General features: G+C 44.3%; 1 long non-coding RNA gene across 1 annotated transcript; it reads left to right on the top strand.

Annotated features, from left to right (window-relative positions):
• Positions 1 to 17,012: 17,012 nt before the first annotated feature.
• LOC110716955 lies at positions 17,013 to 19,766 on the top strand. Its single transcript, XR_002510636.1, has 3 exons — positions 17,013 to 17,612; positions 17,731 to 17,805; positions 19,634 to 19,766. It is a non-coding gene; the product is annotated as an uncharacterized LOC110716955 (long non-coding RNA).
• Positions 19,767 to 21,681: the final 1,915 nt, after the last annotated feature.

Genomic DNA, 21,681 nt, shown 5'->3' on the forward strand with positions numbered 1-21,681 from the left:
TGCTAAGCTAGGTGAGATAGTGGGAGGTGTAACTACAAGGGACTTAGAAGACTCGAACTCAGAATCAGACTCTGACTCAGACGACTCGGACTCATTAAACATAGGGCCTTCTCCCGTGATTTTGAATATCTTCCTTCCATTTGGTGTAGTCACTTTCACGGTCTTGCGCCATCCCCTAAGTAGTCCTTCGGCTGGAGTGATGAGCTTGGAGGGGTCAAAGTTTTCGCTTTGTAGCACAGTTTGTTTAAGCGCAGAGTTGTCGTCAATAAAAAGAATGGTGTCCTTCCAACAAGTGTATTATTCCGATAGAGGGTTTGGAATTATTAGAAAGCTAATTATTTAGTGAGGTCAAGTGATCGGAATGCCTAGGTGGAGGCCGCTTCCGATCAGTAATATTAATGTATAATTAATATTACAGCTTAATCTTGACTCAACCCTTTGGGTTGCACCCCAATCGAATAACCGATCCGAGACGACAAATCAATCCGAAGGTTTAGATGAGTCATAAGAGTATTACGAACAAAGACGTCGGATATCGAGCTTATAGCGTCGAAACCGAGCATCGTAAATCAAGTCGAATTCGGAATTCGACGACGCGTGAAATCAAGCAAGCGACAAGTGCAAGCTAAGCCATAGCATCGCATTGGAATACCCATGCGAGTGCTAGGCTAGCATGGGCCACCAACCGCAACGCATGGCTATGCCGCAAGCCAAGCATGCATGTGCGTGCTAGGCTCACTGGCCGAGCATGCATGCGAGGTTGGTGTGCCTAATCGCACGCATGCTAGCGTGCCAATGTGCTTGTCCTCGCATAGCCGCAGCTAGGCAGCGTATAGCACGAGCATCGCAAGCAGCGTGTTATGCGTGCGTGTGTTGTGGCTGTGCCTGGTTGCTAGCATAGTAGCACCAGCCACGCGCAGCATCGCAGCAGCTAGGCCTCGCTAGCACACACAACGCAGCAGCAGCAGTAGCCAGCATTGCGTGGCTTGCTTGCTGCGCTCTTGCGTATGCGAGCTGGCCTGCTAGCGCAGCCAAGGTGTTAGGCGCCAACTAGGAAACCTTGGCAGCCAAGGCGAGCTGGAAGCCAGCTGTGTGTGGGCAGCTCATGGGCTTTGGAGGGGACCGGTTTATGGGGGATGGCTTGGGGAGCAAGGGGATTTTGGTCCCCCCTTTAAGTGGTCCTCACCTACCCTTGCTCACCATATGCCACTTGGAGCTTGTTGATTCATTTGCATTTTAATTTGTTTTTAGATTAAAATAAATTGAGCAAAATGCAATTCTCCCACATTGAAGGGAGATAGGAAATCAAGACTCCCTTCCCTATAAATACCCATGTTTTGGGTTTGGGAAAAAACACTTGAGTAGATCTCAATAAGGCATCTCCTTATATGTGGGAAAACCTTTAAGTTCGTAATACTCTAGTATTTTGTTGGTCTAGCCTCGACTTACCTTCGAGGTAAAGAACACACGGGTCGGGTCGAGGGTGCGAGCCGTCGGAGGCTTACACACTTGCGTAGCTAGAGCTTTCGAGTAAGAGCTTATAAGCGAGCGAAGCACGCGTCGAGGGTAAGATCGTCTTTTCTCTTTCTCTCTCTTTTGTTGTTTAATTATGTGATTGCATGTTTAGTTACATTAATTAGTGTGCAGGTCTTGGGCGGGTTTAATTCCGCGTAGTGTCGGACACTACGAAACCCAACAGTCGACACGCTTAGGCTCATTCTTTTCGTACCCAAAGAGGAGACCTATGACATTAAAGTGAAAGCATGGAGGTGCTCGTTCCTTGTAAATAGGAGCTAGGATCTCGTCTAGAAAATTGCAATCCAAGAAGATTTCGAACCTAGGCTGGCGTATCCTATTCCTAACAAGTGGTTTTGGGAATTCATAGCATGGATAATATTCTCCCTCTTTTATGAATTGTCCATTTAAAGTGAGAGGATAGATTCCATTGGCATTGCATCTTTTTGGGTGTGAGCTCTTCTTTGTGCATTATACTTTTCCTGGGCTTGCTTAAGGTCCTCTGGAGTTGGTTCGAAACCAAGTCAGAAAGTTGAAAGGAATGGTGTCCTTCCAACAAGTGTATTATTCTGATAAAGGGTTCGAAATTATTAGAAAGCTAATTCTTCAGTGAGGTCAAGTGATCGAAATGCCTAGGTGGAAGCTACTTCCGAACAGTAATATTAATAGGTAATTAATATTACGGCTTAATCTTGACTGAACCCTTCGGGTCGCACCCCAATCGAATAACCGATCCGAGACGACAAATCAATCTGAAGGAGTAGATGAGTCATTAGAGTATTACGAACAAAGACGTCGGATATCGAGCTTAGAGTGTCGAAATCGAGCGTCACAAGTCAAGTCGAATTTAGAATTCGACGAGACGTAGAATCAAGCAAGCGATAAGTACGAGCCAAGCCGTAGCATCGTATTGGCCTAGCCATGCGAGTGCTAGGCTAGGAGAGGTCCCAAACCGCATGCGTGCTAGCATGCCAAGCGTTGCCCAGCACTCGCACATCGCATAGCACGAGCATCGCAAGCTGCGTGCCATGCGTGTGTGTGCTGTGGCTATGCGTGCATGGCTGTCCGAATCAGATAAGGCTACTTTTTCTCCTAAAAGGGAAGGCAACGACGCTGTGCGTGCTTGCTAGCATAGCAACACCAAGTAGCAGCAGCTGGGCCTCGCACATCGCTAGCACACCCGCAACGCATCGTAGCAGCAGCAGCCCGCAATGCATGCGTAGCTTGCTTGATGCGCGCATGCGAAGGCAGGTTGACCAGCAAGGCCAAGCTTGGTGCTAGGCGCTAGCTTGGCAGCCTTGGCAGCCAAGGCAAGATGCTAGCCAGCCAAGCATGGGGGACAACTGTATGGCTTGTAGAGGGGGCCGGTTTTAGGGATTTCTTGGGGAGCAAGGGGATTTTGGTCCTCCCCCTAAATAGTCCTCACCTACTCTTGCTCACCATTTATCACTTGGCGCTTGTTGATTCATTTGGCATTTTAATTTGTTTTTAAATTAAAATAAATTGGGAAAAACGCAATTCTCCCACATTGATGGGGAATGGGAAATCAAGGCTCCCTTCCCTCATTTTTTGGGTTTGGGAAAAAGCACTTGAGTTGAACTCAATAAGGCATTTCCTTGAAAGTGAGAAAACCTTTAAGTTCGTAATACTCTAGGTTTTCTTTGGTCTAGCCCCGACTAACCTTCGGGTAGAGACCGCTCGGGACGGGTCGAGGGTGCGAGCCATCGGAGGCCTATGCACTTGCGAGGCTAGAGCTTTCAAGTAAGAGCTCGTAAGCGAGAGAAGCACGCATCGAGGGTAAGAATGTCTTTTCTCTTTCTCTCTCATTGTTGTTTAAATTATGTGATTGCATGTTTAGTTACCTTTTGTAATTAATAATTAATTGAGGTGACTTAAAATGGATTTAAATTTCTGATTTTGCTTTCTAATTGGATTAGAAGCTCGTTTTTCAATTAGTTTTAATCTCGTATTTATACTAATTTTGGCCAACGAACCCATATTTTGACCCAAAAATAGTGAATTTTGGGTGGAAACGATGTTCTAAATCGTTGTTGACCCCCTAAGAGGACTGTCCAGAAGCCAAAATCCAACCAGAAACATGTTTCGAGGGGTTTCGTTTTTGACATAATTTTTTAAATCTTTAAACCTTGATTAATTATGGCATGTTGAAGGTAGATTAAATATATGGTTACATCACTAATCTACTGCAATAATAAACCTTATTAAGCATGTTTATGAAATAGTAATTGGTGCTTGATTTGGTAAGCTCATTTTTCACATAAACTTGAAATTTCACAATTTTGCAAATTAATTGCTTCAAGTGTGAATGTTTATGGTGAATGTGTAATTTTAAAGTCCCTAATATGTTAAAGATCCAATCTTTAATTGTTTATTTGGTTGGAACTTTCATTTCTAAATTCCATGTTGAACTAATTTTTGGATTTAATCATTTTTGAGTTGATTAAAGTCCTAAAAGTTCAAAACTTGTAAGTGAAATTTAATTAATCTTTATATTGGAAGATGTAATTTTTCAATTATACACAAGTTAGTGTTGGAAATTTTTCATTAGATGAATGGGATTATTTTTCCGACCTCTTTAATTTTGTCAAATCTCATTATTAATTTATGTATGGTTAAATTAATTGTGAGTATAGCCCTTCATTTTTGTAGCATCATGATGAACCGAAAATTGATTTAAAGAATGGTTCTTGAATAATTTTGGTTTTTACACTATAAAACTGAATTTATTTAAGTTAGACTTGTTATATTTTCATTCTTGCTCAATGTTGGTTCTAAAATAAATTTAGAATCAATTTTATGTCACACACATATCGGGATTAAAATCCCAAGACAAGTGCACCCAAATCGAGGCAAGGATTGCTAAAAAACATACCCTTGGGCTAGCCGCGCTGCTCACACAACCCACATGTGGCTGCCAAGGTGCGTGTGTGGGCTGCCTTGCCCCCTTGATGCGCTAATGTGTGGTGTGTGCAAGTAAGTGCACACTTGTTGCTGTGGTATGTGTGCATTTGCTGCGGTTTTGGTGCGGCACAAGGGGCAGCAAGCCAGCAATGCTAGCAGGCCACCCACAAGCTGCCAGCGTCAGCAGGCGTGGGGTGTGTTGCTGGCTAGGCAGGCCAGCACCCTAGGCACGCATAGCCAAAGGCCTTGGTTCCTAGCAAGCCTAGCCCCATGGCTTGGATGCTAGGCACTCGGCCATTTGGTGGGCTATAACTTTGCGTTATTTGGGTCGTTTTAATTATTTATTTAATTATTTTAACGAGGCTAGGCCTCGGTTCCTCCGGCACTTGTAAAATAATTTGGCAAAATATGGGTTAACCGGCTTAATTAATTGGATTAATTAAGTTGGATGCGTAATCCAGTGGGAGCTTCGTTAATTACTTGAGCTAATTTTATTGGATTTTAATCACATAATCGGTTAACAACTTTGACTAGTTTTAATTAGGCGCGTTAATCGGATGAACCACCTAAGTTAGTTACTAGTTTGCGCGTGTTATGCATTGTTACTTGTTTTCGTTGTAAAATGCATGGGCCATTCACACATAGTGAATGGATGAATGGAATGTGATTAGGGGATTTTGCTCCCACCAATCGGAATGCGCCACGTGGGCCAATCAGGTCCTGCCAAGTGTCCCCAAGTTGGACCTCTCAGGGCTTGCCACGTGGCACACGCTTATTCGTCCACCCTGGACTTATTATGTCATGACATGTGGCAAACTCCATGCCTAATGGAGAAGCCGGTCGCCTAGGCCAACTTCCGAGGGAAGCCCAATCAGCCCAAGGTTAACCTAAACCGAGATTGGCACGTTTCCCGAGGTTATAAATACCTCCCTTAATCCTCATTAAGGGAGATTACGCAGAGAACGCAGATTACACAAATTAAACACTCTCACCTAGAGAGACCCAATCACTTTAATTTCCGCATTAATTACTCCTTAATCAAGTACTAACTTGACCGTTGGAGGCGGAGCTCCCACCACAAGGAGTCTCCGTTGTTTTGCAGGTACAGGTGTCCGGTTCCAGTCTCGGAATTGTAACTCTCCCGCAGGACATCAGAAAAACCCCGAAACATTTTGGCGCCGTCTGTGGGGAGAGTAATTCTGAGATGGCATCCACGTCTGTACCGACTCCTGAAGAGAGGCGTCCCCTAGACGACCCTCAAGTTCAGTCGGACCACGATACTGAGAATGAATTTGAAGTTGAAGCTCACACAGCTTCAGACGGGACCCTAAGTGCCCGACGTACCCGTCATACCGAAAGGAGGGAACGGGAACATCTTCAAACTGGAAGCGAGCCAGCAGGCGCACCGCCTGTTCGGCAGCAGCCGACTGATGGGTCTGCTCCCATCACAAGGAACGAACTCATGACCTTCATGAGGGACTTCAAGGGAGAAATTCAAGAGTTGATCAACAAGAAGCTGCCTGCTCTGGACAAGGAGCAGTCGGCTAAGAAACCCTCCACTTCACGGAAGAGGAAGCCAGTTCAAGGGCGAGAGGCGACCCCTCATCCTAAATCTAGGAAGTGGGAGCCACCTGCCCTTGATTTCACAAAATATCGTTTTCCTACTCCAGGAAATAGGAAACCTGTTCGTCATATTCAGGCGGACGGGTCGAGGAAAACATACACAGACGCTCGGCTACTGCTAGAGCAGAAGAAGAGTGACCGATTGTCAGAGTCGGCCTCTACTTCAAACTTCCAAGACAGTCTGCGAAATACCTCGATGAGGCATACTCAGTCGTATCATGAGGGTCAGTCAGGCGACACCTCCCGTCAGTCCGGCTTTCATAGCGACCAGGCGGTACCAAACTTACCGTTTGTACCACAACAACAGTATTTTTTACAGCCACCTCCGTTTGGTGGACATGCAGCAAAAAATGTCCAACCTATGGACTGGCAGCTACGGTTGCTTAGACTTGGCGAACAGTCGTCGGCCTTCTCCAAGGAAATTGCTGAAGCCGCTCAGCCGACCAAAGTGAAAAATGTATTAGTAGGCGCCTATGACGGCACTACTAACCCAGAAGACCATCTGATGGCATTCACCAACCTGATGTACCTTCAAGGGTTGGATGATCCCACTTGGTGCAAGTGTTTCCCAGCGACTCTCAAAGGAATCGCACAACAATGGTTCGGCAACCTGCCGACTGGTTGTGTAAATAACTTCAAGACGCTTGCTTACTTATTCACCTCCAACTTCGCCATGAACATCCCTGCGAAGAAGACGACCCTTGATTTAGGAACAATTCAGCAGGGCGAGAAGGAGGGGCTTCGTTCTTACATCAGGCGGTTTAACCTGATGAGAATACAGATTCAAGGGTTACCGGATGAAGTAGCCTATACTGACTTTTTCAGAGGTCTCAAAGACGGGTCGACCTTCAAATTTGATTTGGTCCGAAAGAGGGTGGCGACTCTTCAAGAGGCCTTGATTGAAGCGGAAGCCTATATACAGGCGACTGATCTTTGTAGTACGGTAAAACAGTCAGATGGGAGAAGGTCCGACAAAAGAGAAGGACGACAGAAACAGTCGTCAAACAAAGACGAGAAGAGAAAAGAGGTCTGGGCGGCTGATTCCTCTAAACAGCCGGCCCAGAAGAAGAAAAAAGAATTCAAACCATACTCCCCAAAGTATGCGTTTAACAAGGATAGCCAATTTATCCTAAAGGAAATCAAGGGACGGATCTCAATTGAGAAGCCGGTCCCCATGAAGGGTTCTGCAAACAACCGGAACCAAGAAAAATTCTGTGATTATCATGAAGATGTTGGTCATCACACCAATGAATGCATCAGTCTCATGCGGTATCTGGACCGCCTGGCTGAGCAAGGTGATCTTGACACTTATGTCAAGAAATCTACGGGGAACACTTCCTCGAAAAAGCAGTCGGCCAAAAAGAATCAACAGACCGACAACTCCAATACAGATGATGCAGTCGTTTACACCATTGCAGGCGGCTTCTCAGGAGGCGGCCCCACTATTAGGGGCAACAAAGACAATATCAGACGGCTAGATGTAAATTCCGTTCACCAAGAACGGCCCTCCAAATATTCATTTCCTGAGATTGTCATCACTGAAGAAGATCTAGGAGGGGTAAGAGGGCCGCATGACGACCCTATCGTTATTGAATGTAAAGTGGCCAACCAGAGAGTTGGCCGAATCCTCATAGATACCGGAAGCTCCTCAGATCTCATCAGTAGCAAATGTCTGTCGAAACTAAAATATCAGACTAATTGCATACATCCGGCATCCCACCCTTTAGTAGGTTTTGGAGGAGGAGTCGTCCACCCAGTGGGACGAGTGGATTTACCCATCCGCCTGGGCGAAAAAGGGGAAGGACGACACATGGTAGTCCGGTTCCTGGTAGTAGAAGAACTCTCGGCCTACAACATGATTCTGGGACGACCAACCCTGAATAATTCCAAGGCTGTTATAATCCCATCTCTTATGTTGCTCAAGTTTGAGAGGGATAATGGAACAGTTGGGTCCCTAAGGGGAGATCAGAGGATGGCCCGAGAGTGCTATCTCTCGGATGTCAAGCCCACTGTTATGGCCACTATGTCGAGCGGTGGAAAAATAGACCTTGACAATGTCAAGGAGAGTGCGCCTGTTCAAGAAGCAGGCAGCAAGAAGAGAAAGAAAATAGCAATCATTGGCAGAGGAGCGGTCGGATGAATTCCGCCCTCAGCCAGCTGGTGAGCATACGGACCTGATCTTAGATGACTCGCGTCCTGACAGAACAATCAAGGTTGGGACGACTGCTCTAAGGGACCTGGGTGACGACTTTCACAAACTATTGAAAGAATACAAGGACATCTTTGCATTCGAAGTCCATGAAATGCCAGGCATTAGTCCTGATCTGGCGGTACATAAACTGGCCGTGGATCCGAAAAAGAAGTCGGTACGGCAGAAGAAGCGAAACCATGGCGAAGAAAGAAGTCAGGCGGCAGCCGCCGAAGTTAAAAAATTACTTGATGCAGGGTTCATTCGGCAATGTTACTTCCCAGACTGGGTTGCAAATGTGGTGCTTGTTAAAAATCCGAATGGCACCTGGCGAATGTGTGTAGACTACACAGACTTAAACAAGGCGTGCCCCAAAGACAGTTACCCTCTGCCTAAAATTGATAACCTGGTCGACTCAACAGCCGGCCATGCTTTGATGAGCTTTATGGACGCCTACTCTGGTTTCCATCAAATTCCTTTATGGAAGAAAGATCAGGAGAAGACGACCTTCGTCACTGATAAGGGGTTATATTGTTACACGGTCATGCCGTTTGGTCTTAAGAATGCCCCGGCCACTTTCCAGCGAATGATAAACACTGTGTTCTTTGATCAGATTGGGAGAAATGTCGAGGCATATATTGATGATATGATTGTCAAGTCTAAACTTCAGAGAGATCATATGTCGGACCTCCGAGAAACTTTCGCCACACTCAGGCGGCACCATGTCATGCTCAATCCCAGGAAATGTTTCTTTGGATTTGAGTCTGGGAAATTTCTAGGATTCCTTATCAATCAGAGAGGAATAAAGGCAAACCCTGAGAAGGTGCAGGCGGTCATCGACATGCAGTCGCCTCGTACCATCCGAGAGGTTCAGAAGTTAACAGGTTGTCTGGCGGCCTTGGGAAGATTTCTAAGCCGATCAGGCGAAAAATTCTTATACTTTTTCCAGGCAATTAAGAAAAAGGCAAGGTTTGAATGGGGGCCGGATGCTGAGGCGGCCTTCCAGAAATTGAAAGTTCACTTGCATTCCTTGCCGAGGCTGGTCATCCCTTTGCCCAAAGAAGTACTCTACATGTACTTGGTCGTCTCTGATCATCCGTTAAGCGCTGTTCTCCTTGCTGAAAGAGACGGCTGTCAGCTCCCGGTCTACTTTGTCAGTCACGTACTGAAAAATGCCGAGTTGAGGTATCCCTTAGTGGAGAAATTTGGTCTTGCACTCTTCATGGCTGTTAAAAAATTGAAGCCCTACTTTTTGGCACATGCAGTCGTCGTGTATACAGACCAACCTATCAAGCGGCCACTGACCATCATGGAGTCGTCAGGCCGAATGATCAAATGGGCCATAGAAATACAGAGCCTCGAAGTTACCTTCGAGCCTAGAAAAGCAGTGAAGGGGCAAGCCTTTGCTGACTTTATTGTTGAGATGACTCGTCCTCCTGACTCTCAAGTTCCAGACCAAGTCTGGAAGGTATATGTGGATGGAAGCTCTACTTCAAATGGTTGTGGAGCAGGCGTCATATGTCAGTCGCCAGAGGGCGACAGGTACGAGTATGCTCTACGCTTCAGTTTTCAGGCCTCAAACAATGAGGCAGAATATGAAGCTTTACTAGCCGGAATCCGCATGTGCAAGGCGGCAGGGGCAAGAAAAATAGGCGCCTGTTCCGATTCACAATTGATAGTGAGTCAGTACAATGGCGAATACGAAGCAACCCATCCGGCCATGATCAAGTATTTACAGGCGGTCCGACAAGCAGTCGGCTCCCTTGAGGATTTCCATCTGACCCAAGTACCGAGATCAGAAAACAACCAGGCGGATGCACTTTCAAAATTAGCATCATCCGCCTCCTGTGATACTCCCTGAACTGTTTTTTGGGAAGTAATGGAGAAGAGAAGCATTGAGGAAGACCCTATTGGAATCTTAGACAGAAGCTGAACCTGGATGGATCCAATCAGGGCATATCTGACAAATGGTACCCTGCCGGATGATCATCAACAGGCGGCAGCACTGAAAAAACGAGCAACCAGTTTTGAAATAATAAAGGGAGAACTTCACAAAAGGGGGTACCTTCAACCCTTCTTAAAGTGTGTTACTCCAGAAAAGGGGCGAGAGATACTAGATGATCTTCACTCTGGTTACTGTGCTTCCCATATAGGCGGTAGGACGCTTGCTCAACGGGCAAGGCGGCATGGCTACTTTTGGCCTACTTTAGAAGCAGATGCGATGGAGATGGTGAAAAAATGTGACAGGTGCCAAAGGTTTGGCAAACTAATTCACCGTCCGGCTACTGACCTCACTACCATTCATAGCCCACTACCATTTGCTAAGTGGGGCATGGATATTCTGGGTCCATATACGTTTGCTACAGGCGGAAGGAGGTACATACTTGTTGCCGTCGACTACTTCACTAAATGGGTAGAGGCGGAGGCTGTAAAGGGAATCAAGACGAAGGATGTAATTTCATTCATTTGGAAAAATGTCATCATTCGGTTCGGGGTTCCCATGTCTATGGTTTTTGATAATGGTCCCCAATTTGAGACGCCTGTTCTCAAAAGCTGGTTGGGTGACCAAGGAATTGCACACTACTTTGCATCTGTCGGTCGTCCACAAGCAAACAGCTAGGTAGAAGCCTTTAATAAAATCATCTCAGACGGTCTCAAGAAAAAGATTGAACGAGCAGGCGGCCTATGGGCGGATGAATTATCACATGTTCTCTGGGCCATTAGGACGACTGAAAAAGGGGCGACTGGAGAAACTCCATTCCTCCTAACTTATGGTGCGGAAGTTGTTCTTCCAATAGAACACTACGAGCCGACTCTTCGAGTAATGCTATATGACGAAGAGGCAAACTGGGAAGCCATGCGCCTGGCATTAGACTCACTTCCTGAAAGGAGGGGCAAGGCTGTCTTGTGCCATGAAATTTACCGCCTGAGAATGACTAGATCATACAACAAAAAAGTACACAGGCGTCCACTCAAAGTGGGGGACTTTGTACTTAGAAAAATGGAAGCAGTTGGAAGGGCTAATGAGTCTGGCAAACTAACTCCCAACTGGGAAGGACCCTACCGAATCTGTGAAGAGGTCAGGGACGGTACCTACCGTCTGGAAACACCAGACGGCCAACCGTTGCCTCGAACTTGGAATGTAGATAATCTTAAGAAATATTTCTTTTGAATGATATAAATAGTCAAGGGCTACTTAATAAAAGTTTGCATACTTAATATTCAATTTTGTACTAAGAGGGGCACGCCTACTAACAAACAGTCGGCTACTCTCCATACTCAGTTTTCATTTTTACTTAAGAGGGGCATGCCTACTGACAAACAGTCGGCTACTCTCCATGTTTAATTTTTATTCTTACTTAAGAGGGGCAGGCCGCCTATACATTTACAGTATCACTAACCAAACCAGTGGTAGCAGTTGACATCTGAGTCAGATGACCGCCTGTATTACTTGGGATAAATGCAGGGGGTACCTCTTGAGTTAATAGCCAACAAACATTGGCGAATCAAAAAGGTTCAGCCGGCCTCTACCGCCTGGTACCTTTACTACTCAAGCAGGAGTGACGGCGACTGAGTAACGCCAAAGTTAACTCATAGTCACTCTCTCAAACTTAGTATGGAGCCTAAAAGGTATGAGTCGTACGCCTGTTTTTAGCAAACAGGGGCTCTCAACCACTACTCCTGCTAGGTTAACAACCTATGAGTTAAAAGCCAACAAACATTGGCGAATAAAGGGGAACAACCGGTACCCACCGCTTGATACCTCTACTACTCAGTTACTTGGCGACTAGGTAACAATCATGTTTACTTGGTCACTCCTTAAAAAAATTAGTATGAAACTAAAAAGGTGTTCATACAGCACCTGTTCACACTAGATTAAATATGGCGGGGAACAGTCGGCCTAGACGGCCTAAAGTCTCTAGCCTAAAAACATGACAAGTAGGAAACCACTTTCCTACTTGGTTAATTTTACAAATGACAGGACCACCTGCCTAAAGGGGGTCCAGTCTTTAAAATGGTTCGAATACCGATTGGATAAATGGCCGACTGATCGTCTTGCCTGGAAACAGACAACCAGTCGTCCAGGGGCATAGGCGGCGTGACTAACTATCCGTACCTGTCTGCAACTATCGGCCATGTAAAACAGTCGGTATAGTGTACAATTGGATATCAGAATATTCAATACTTAAACAAATTTGAAGCAAAACAAAAATATTCATTAAAAGGAAGCCGGTCATTAAAGACCGGCAAAATATTCAGAGCCCCGGCCCCCTGGCCGGGTAAATACAAACAAACGGCACGCAGGCCGGGGAAAGAAGACATAAAGCTTATGAAGGGGGCAGATCTTGAATATTAGCAGCTGCCGCCTGGTCAGCACTCTTTTTGCTGGACTCGGCTTCAGCTGCATCCTTCTTCGATGCATTACCCCCAAGCGGCACAAGCGCCACTACTGGCTGCTCCTCCTCCTCCAACGCCTCTTCCTCAGCAGCCGCCAGGATCTCTTGATTATATCTATCAGAACACTGGCGGTACGTTTTTTCCCAGGAGGCAAAGTCGGCATTGGGGAAGAGGCGGCCCCAAGTCATGCGCTGGATTTGAGTAGAGTCTTCCATCATCTCCCGGACCAGCTCTTTCTTTTCTTGCTCGGCCTTTTCCGAGAGCTCCTGAGTAAGACTCTTCTCCTGGGTCACCAGGCGTTCCTTTACGCTCGCCAAGGATTTCTCCAAGGTTTCGTATGAGGACATCTTTTGGCGAAGAGGTTCAGCTCGGTCTTGAGGGTGTTGATGGTCGCCTCCAGCTCGCTATTCCTCTTCTGGGCCGCCTCTAACTGAGCCTGGATAGCGGCGGTAGCCTGCGCCTGATAATAAATAATATCAACTGTCAGAACTTCATTTTGGGCAATTTGAAACATTGCCTTATCACAGTCAGAGGCGGCCATAGCTTTTTCAGCCTTTACCTCTTTGTTCTTCCGGTCAAGCGGCTTGCGAAGGCCGTTCACTCGGAGCAGGGCCTAAGTAAAAAGGGGAACAGGCGTCAGTTTCCAAACAAAAAAGAAAACAGGCGTCCTGGAATTCAAATACTCAAAAATATGCTAAGTATACCTCAGCAAGGACTCCTGCAATCCCGTCTAGGTCAAGGGTGCCGACACCCCTGACCGCCTCCCTTTCAGCTGGAGGTACGGCCTTGATCATAGACTTGGCCACTTCGACCAAGTCAGGCTCCTGAGGGCCGGCTGCATCAAGCATAAACAAACGGATTAGACCTAGTAAAGAAGGGAGCAAGTCTAAAATTTACAAGGACAATTTCATACTTCTAGGTGGCCCAGCTGGAGTTTTAGAAGAAGTGGCCGGCTGTTTCTCAGCCGCCACATGTTTCCTGGCAGAACCAGGAGAGCTCGCAACAGTCGTCCTCCGGGCCTTGGAGTCCGGCTGTTGAGAAGAAGAAGCTCTTGGAGCGCCCGTCTAAAAAAGAAGAAAAGAGTCAGTATATGCATAAACACAACTCCAAAAAGAGGGTGAAAGGTTCGAAGCCCACCAAGGGTGCCCCCTTGTTGGGGGAGTCGGTTGAAGACTGTTGCATGATGGAGGCCCGCAACATGGCCGCCGCAGTCTTGGAGGCGGTAATTTTGCTCATGGCGTCCGCTGCAATAACAAATAGCAAAGTTAATAAAAGTCATAACAAGAAATGCACGGAACAACCGAGTATTCAACAGGCTGACTACCTCTTGAGCACCGACGGCTGAGGCCACAGGCGGCCAAAAAGTACTCGTCGTAGAGCCATTTGAAGCTCGGGACGCAGTGCAGGGGTACTTGCTCTCGTACCCCTGAAGTAGAGTTCACCTTCGACTCTACTTTGAAGAGTCCTTTATCTAGGATCTCTTTCTTAGCCTTGGGGGGAACAGGCGGCATGCTGCGGCCGCCTGCAAGAAGGGGCGGAATCCTGTTCCATCTGTTGAAGCGCTTGTTCAGCTCTGTGTCTGAACTCTCAATGATAAGGAAGGTGCTCCGCCAGTCCTTCCATTTGTTTGCTTTACCTCTCGTCATGAGGTAGCCTCTGTGGCTCGTCAATTGATACCAGCCGGTACCGCCTGCCTTAGGGGTCCGGCTGAGGTAGTTCATGTGGGCGAAAGCCTCGAAGTTCGGCTCGTGCAGTTCGCACCCGGCCACATAGCCGAGTACGTTGACCCAGGAGTTCGGGGCTAACTGCCATAACCCCAACTCATACCCATCCAAGATCCGCTGAACAGCCGGATGTAGTGGGAAGCGCAGCCCAGCCTTAATGGCCGCCTCGTAGCATCCAAAGCAGGCGCCATCATAACTGGTACCAGCCGGCCAGACGACCGTGTCCTCTAGATCCGGCACGAACACTAAAAAGCCGGGGCCCATTGTGTGGTTTGCGATAAAGCTCTCCACTTTCTCTTGCATGGCCGTGATCCGGCCCCGAGGTACCGTGCAGTAGTAGGGGGTATTTTGCTCTCGGTGAGAGGCGGATGGCTCCGCCCAATCGTCCCCCTTCTCAACTGCGTGAGAAAGCCTCGCCTCTTGTAGGCGACTGTTTTTCTCTTCTGTGTCCAGGGAAGCATGGCCAGAAGAGCTAGACTCGGAATCGTCCTCTGACGAGTCCGAAGAGGACGACTCCTCCCCTCTCCCGGAGGGGCCCGCCTCCTCTCCTTTAAAAGGAGCAGGAGAGAATGAAGAATTGTCAACTGTAAAATGGGAAGGGGTCACTTTGACTCCTCCCTCAGAACTGCCGGCTTTCAAGCCGCTTTGTTTCACTTCCACATCTGGCGCTTGGTCATATGTTTCACTAATCGGCACCCTGTGGGAGGAGCCGTCTGAGTTTGAGATCCTGGCAGTCTTTTTTGTTCTGGCCATCATGCTCTGCATAGACACAGATACAGTCGGACTTTGTATAAAGGGCAAAGATGGGTCCAGAAAAGGGCAGGCGACACTCCTAGTCCTAGATTCAGCCGTCCCCGGTGACCGGCTGATCACTACCCTAGGTCGTGTCGTGTGCTTCCGTGGTGCCATTTCAAAAAAGAATAAAGTAAAGAGAAAATTAAGAGTAAGAGAACCGACGGTTACCTGAACGAGTGACGATTGATGAAGTTCTGAAAATCCTTTGCAGTCGGCTTGTCAGAGCAGGCGGTAGGCAGAAAGGGTCCAAAATGTCAGAGCAAGTTCAGGGGTCCGAATGTTCTCTCACAAAGTTTTCAAGTGTGAAAATGACCGAAGTCAACACTCCTTTATATAGGCGAAGTGAGAAGGCGAAGGGTCACTTACAGAATTCAAAATTTTGGCGGGAGAATCTCTCGGCCTCTCGCCGAGTGACACCTGTAGCAGGCCGCCGCCTGTTACAGGGCGATACCTGTCACAGGTAACACGTGACCAGTCACGTGCCACCTGTGAGGGGGAAATGATTAGGGGATTTTGCTCCCACCAATGGGAATGCGCCACGTGGGCCAATCAGGTCCTGCCAAGTGTCCCCCAGTTGGACCTCTCAGGGCTTGCCACGTGGCACACGCTTATTCGTCCACCCTGGACTTATTATGTCATGACATGTGGCATACTCCATGCCTAATGGAGAAGCCGGTCGCCTAGGCCCAACTTCCGAGGGAAGCCCAATCAGCCCAAGGTTAACCTAAACCTAGATTGGCACGTTTCCCGAGGTTATAAATACCTCCCTTAATCCTCATTAAGGGAGATTACGCAGAGAACGCAGATTACACACATTAAACACTCTCACCTAGAGAGACCTAATCACTTTAATTTCCGCATTAATTACTCCTTAATCAAGTACTAACTTCACCGTTGGAGGCGGAGCTCCCACCACAAGGAGTCTCCGTTGTTTTGCAGGTACAGGCGTCCGGTTCCAGTCTCGGAATTGTAACTCTCCCGCAGGACATCAGAAAAACCCCGAAACAAAATGTATATTGTATAATAGGTTTGTGAAAATGGCAACTAGTGGGGCCCGACAAGGATAGTAAATACGGACTACGATCCGTTATATATTTTTGTAAATCTAAATACGGTCTGCGTAATGTTGCGTATTTTTGTACCTTAATATTTAGTTTTGTACCTTAATATTTAGATTAATCCTAGTCATAGTAACTAGTAGTTGCATATTTGGTGGAGATGTCTCGAAGACGACGTTTTTAAGAAGACAAGCCAAGAAGTTGCATCAAAGACCCATGGAGATTTGAAGACTCAAGGGGTCATGCTAGTTGCCAAATGCATCTTTATCTCATGTTTTATATATGTAATTGTGTTTATATATGAATGAATGGTATGATAGATGCATGTTTAAGATTTCAAATGTTGTGATGATTAATTAAGTTCACTTAAATCAACCAACATAGAAACCCTAGGTCCCTATAAAATTGAGCTAAAATTTTCCATCCCAAGAACAACACTTACCGAACTAATGCGCGTTGTGATGGGCTACGCCAAAGCGAGGCATCACTACATCCCTAAGAACATAAGGTATACTAGGTATACAAGTTGGTCTTGGTTAAGCTCAACGATATCAGTAAGGAGTCCTTAGATGTCATGGCAATGGAGATAAAATTTCAAGAAAGCATTGGATGCGACGTTTTATCGAACCAAGAGTAGCTTAGAGCTATTAGCAATTAGATTGCTTACTCTAAAATATTAAGTGTTAAAACAAGCCTAAGCATGCTTAATCACTTTTCACTAGTAGGAAAAGGAAATCGGCACCGCACTTTTGGCACCGGTTTTTGAAAACCGGTGGGAAAGAAATGGGCGGGATTGGGAATACAGACTTTTGGCACCGGTTCCTATTAAACCGGTGGGGATTTATACTTTTCGCAACGGTTCAAACCGATGCCAATTATAAAAGAGGAAAAAAAAGGGATAAAGGGATTTGGCACCGGTTCAGTTCGAACTGGTGCGAAATTTATTGTAAAATAAAAAAAAACCCGGATATACTCTTTCTTTCTCTGGCTTTCATTTCCTCGATCTTTCCTCCTCTCTCATTTGATGTGCCTCTCTCTCTCCTCCATTGAAGCGTACTCAAATTTCTCCATTGAAGGGGCTTCAGAGCTTTCTCTCAGCACTTTCCTCAAACTCCTCTCTCCTTTGATCTCTATAACCGCCACTTTCCCTTTCCTTTCATCTCTCATTCGATCTCCTTCTCCTTCTCTCTTTCTACAATATTGGAGGTTAGGGTTTCTGGGTGCGTCTATTTTGAATCGATTCGATGTGCGTGCGTCTTTAACAACAACAAATTCGAATCAATTTCGAACCAAAAACCAGAATTTCGAGGTTAGGGTTTTTGGGTTATTTAGCTTTGCGTTATATTGCAGCTGTTCTAAGCTTTCTCCTCCATTGAAACAACTTCTGAGGTAATGTTTTTTATTCAATGAAGTTTTTTAATCAATGAATTCGCTAATTATTTGTGTTACTATAGTTAATCTAGGGTTTTACCATTGCTAAAATTGTGCTATTGGCTTGTTTATTTAGAGTTTGATACGAATTGCTGGATTCTCTCTTCTGCTCGATTATCGGTTGAGTAATCACCCAAATCGAAAGTTTCAGGTATCAATTTTATAATTATATGTTGAGTTTTTGTTAAAACTGGAGAAATTATGTGTTAATTTGTTGATTTCTTGCGATTTGTAGGTCACTTTCAGTTTAGCATGCTACATATTGCGAAATTCTTTGCATGTTAAATTCTTAGTTGTATTCTTTGATTGAACTAGGATTAGTATTATGAATTGATTGATTGATTTAAGGTTTGGAGGAATGTAGTTTTTTAGACGAACGACTATGATGTTGATGAACAGATAATTATGAATGCTCGTTATTGTTGACGGTTACTGTGTATAAGTTCTGTATTTTATTGTGATTCAGGATCATATCTTTTACATTTAAAATGTGTAGCTTTTCTAAATTTTGAGCAAGGAAATATTGCCCTTTATTTTTTGTAACCAAAGAGAAGTGACTTTTTATCCTTTGTTTGTCCTCCTTGTAACACTCCTAAAAAGAACTATCCTGGCATATCCGATTTAGTTTTTTGGTATTTGTCTGATCTTATGTCTTGGACTTGTTGCTTTTTGCATATACTCAGCTTATTATGGAGTTCAACTATACCATTATGCCCCACTGCTAAATTTAGGAAAATCAAATCTGTCTATGCAATTTTCAACTTTTCTTAGCCACTCTGCTGTACTGCTGTAGTACTGTTTGGTACTTTAGTTTTATGCTGGCAGATCTTGGCAAACCTGGCCACCTGGGTCTCCAATTCACAAGGTTTCACTAAAATGTAACGAATTAGGGTAACTAAACAACTAGATTTCTCAAGAAAGCAAGAAAATAAACTAATTGAGGGAAGCAGGCAGCTATTTCATTGAAAAAGACCAGAACTTTCTTACAAGGAGGCTTGAGGCTACCACTCTCTGTGACTTGAGGTCACAACTCTCTACACTCAAATGACTACAATATTCCAGCTACCTAAGCAAGTTCCTACCTCCCCTTTTTTATATGTACATAAACAGCCAAAAGAAGATAATGACAAAAGGCAAAAAGTTGCAGCTGTCACAATGTGATATGTTGCTAGTCCTTCATAGCAGCCTTGCTTTGGCTGCTCACTGAATTTGATACTGCTCCACTACTCCTTCCCTTAACGGTTCCTCCTGCCCTGTCCTTCTCCTTCTTGTGTATATGATCGAGTCCTTCTGTTTGCTCAAGGCATTCGTTACATAAAATACCAATCAATATGTATTGCAAATCTATCAGAATGTATGCTATGCATCTTCGTTAGCCTCTCTGCTCTTTGTATTTAAGTTCATGTCTCTTGATAAATGTAGTTCTCAAACACACAAGATTTCACTTAAATACCAAACAGCTTGTGTTATTGATCTCTTAGAATGTATGCCTAATTTTTTCAATTGTAAGAAGGGTAGAATACTATTTGTTCTAGCGATTCAGCTTTGCAATCTGTCACTAAAAATAATAATGTCTTATATAGAAATTTAAATTTTTTTGAATTAAGGTGTAAATTTGACAGGTTATCATTAAATCCAGATTTTCGCTTGCAAAAAGTAGTATTGGAAAGTTTATTGAACATCACCAGGGTGGACCCATTTTTTAATATTAGAACACTGAACATTAAGCTAGAATCAGGCCACATAATGGGGTATGGATTGAAATGCTATGTTTTCCTAAGTATTTCAATGCAAATACTAGTAATTAGTTTAGCTGTACTCACATAAATTTTTTATCATCTAACTATTTGTGAACAAACAGGCTATAGAAATGTTTGTAAAGCTAATTGTGTTCCAGATGGCTTCTTTTTCGCAGCATGAAGACAATACAAGGTATCTAGCTTTAAAATTGTGATCTGTGATAATATTCTCCTTTGCAGACACTGTAACTCCTGCTGATGTTGGTCTGGAAGAGGAGAATGTAGATGATGACCGAGGATATGGTCATTCTTTGCTGAACCCATTCAACCGAGCACCTAGATGGGCCCAACCTATAACATATTTGGATATCCATGAGTCTGACACCTTTACAGTAAGGCCATATGCCCATATCTCCTTTTCTGTATTACTTATTCATGCATCTTTAACCTGGAACTCCATTCAAGTTGCAGTTCATAGTTCAAATGCATAAAACTTCAATTGTATATATATTTATTTTTATTTGTTCAAATACGTAAAATTTCAATCATAGTTATTTTTGTTCATCTGTTCAAAGTGTAAAACTTCACATGTAATTATTGTACCTGCCTAGTTGACTCATTCTTTCCTGTGATTCATTACATCTGTTCAAATTGTAGAACTTATTACTATAGATTATTTGAGGTGGTGCTTCATTTGTGTAAAGATTTAGTCATGAATTCATGTTACCAGTTACCAATCATTGCGGACTAGTTTTGTGCTATCATTATGTTGTAGTGCTTCAAATTAATTATGCAGGATTCATTGCATTAGCATGAATGTGTTAGTACTGATAGTCCAGTCTCCACTAAGCGCTGACATCCTAATATAAATATGCTAGATGTGCATATTCTGCTTTCCGACATCTGCAGTCATTCCTCCGCATGATCATCCTGGAATGACATTCTTCAGCAAACTTTTGTTTGGATCCTTGCATGTGAAGGCTTATGACTGGGTTGAACCTCCACAAGTTATTTAGAGCAATGGCTCTGAGTGCTCTCAAGGTACAGTAAAAAATTGTTTAATATATTTATCTATTTTTTTTTTTTTAGTTTTTTGGGGTTGAAGTTAGATGAATTACCCAGTTGGACCTAACACTGCACCGTCTGCATTGGCCAACAATGGAGCTGGTAAAACTACTGCTATCAATTGCTTGACTGGAATTTCACCAGTGACCAGTGGAGATGGTAACAGTTTGTTTGAGAATCTGTCCTTTCTGGTTTAAATTTCTGTTTTTCATGATGTACTAGTCAGCATTCAACTGAAATCTCAAGAGTTTTTTTTTTTTTTTTTTTTAGTTTTTTAAAGTGTAATATTACAAGTTATTGAAGAAAATATATGTGTTTTATGTACATTATGATTATATATAAATATTTGGTACAATTTAAGTGAAAAAAATGCAAATTTTTTTTTTTTTTTTTATTTTTTCTGGGCATTTTTGGCACCGGTTTTGGAAAAGAACCGGTGCTAAAAGTTTTTTTTAAAATTTTTTTGGGGACTTTTGGCACCGGTTCTAAGTCAAAACCGGTGCCCATTGTATTGAAATAAGAAAAAAAAGCGCGCTATGGGTAATTAGCACCAGTTAACCGGTGCCAAAGAGGGTATTTCGCACCGGTTAACCGGTGCCAAATCTTTAAATAGCCACCGGTTTTGAACCGGTGCTAAATCTTCAGAGATTTGGCATCCCTCAAATACTCAACGGTTCAAAACCGGTGCCCAAAGGGGGGTTTGAACCGGTCCCTATTTATGTTTTTCGCCTAGTGTTTTGATTTTTGGGATCTTGAAATTGTTTTATTCTCGCCTAAAAAGGGACTAATATTAATGTGTGGATAAAACGCTCAATAAGATTGAAAACTTGCATGTATTCTTTCAATTTCAAACTTATTGGTTTTTCATTTCAAATTCTTTCAATTATATAGAAACATGTCTGTAAATAACTCAAACAACAACTCTATGTGCCCGGAACTCCCCGACAAGTTGGCTTTTAGCCTTAACTTGGTCAACTTCAAGGAATGGGAAGAGGAACTCAGGAAAACTCTTCGGAATTGTTCCTTGGAGTACACTCTTGATACTCCCATTCCAAGATTCTTCTCTAAGGGAATCATGAGTGAAGAAGCTCATGATACATGGTCTTCCGATTGCAAGAAAGTCTCACGACTAATGGCTAATTCCATCTCGGAAGAATGGAAAGAAAAACTCTCTTTCTATTTTCCGGACATGTTCCTCAAAGTACTTGAGGATGTTGTCAATG

Source organism: Chenopodium quinoa, unplaced genomic scaffold, assembly GCF_001683475.1.
Source record: "Chenopodium quinoa cultivar QQ74 unplaced genomic scaffold, ASM168347v1, whole genome shotgun sequence".
Classification (NCBI taxonomy): domain Eukaryota; kingdom Viridiplantae; phylum Streptophyta; class Magnoliopsida; order Caryophyllales; family Amaranthaceae; genus Chenopodium; species Chenopodium quinoa.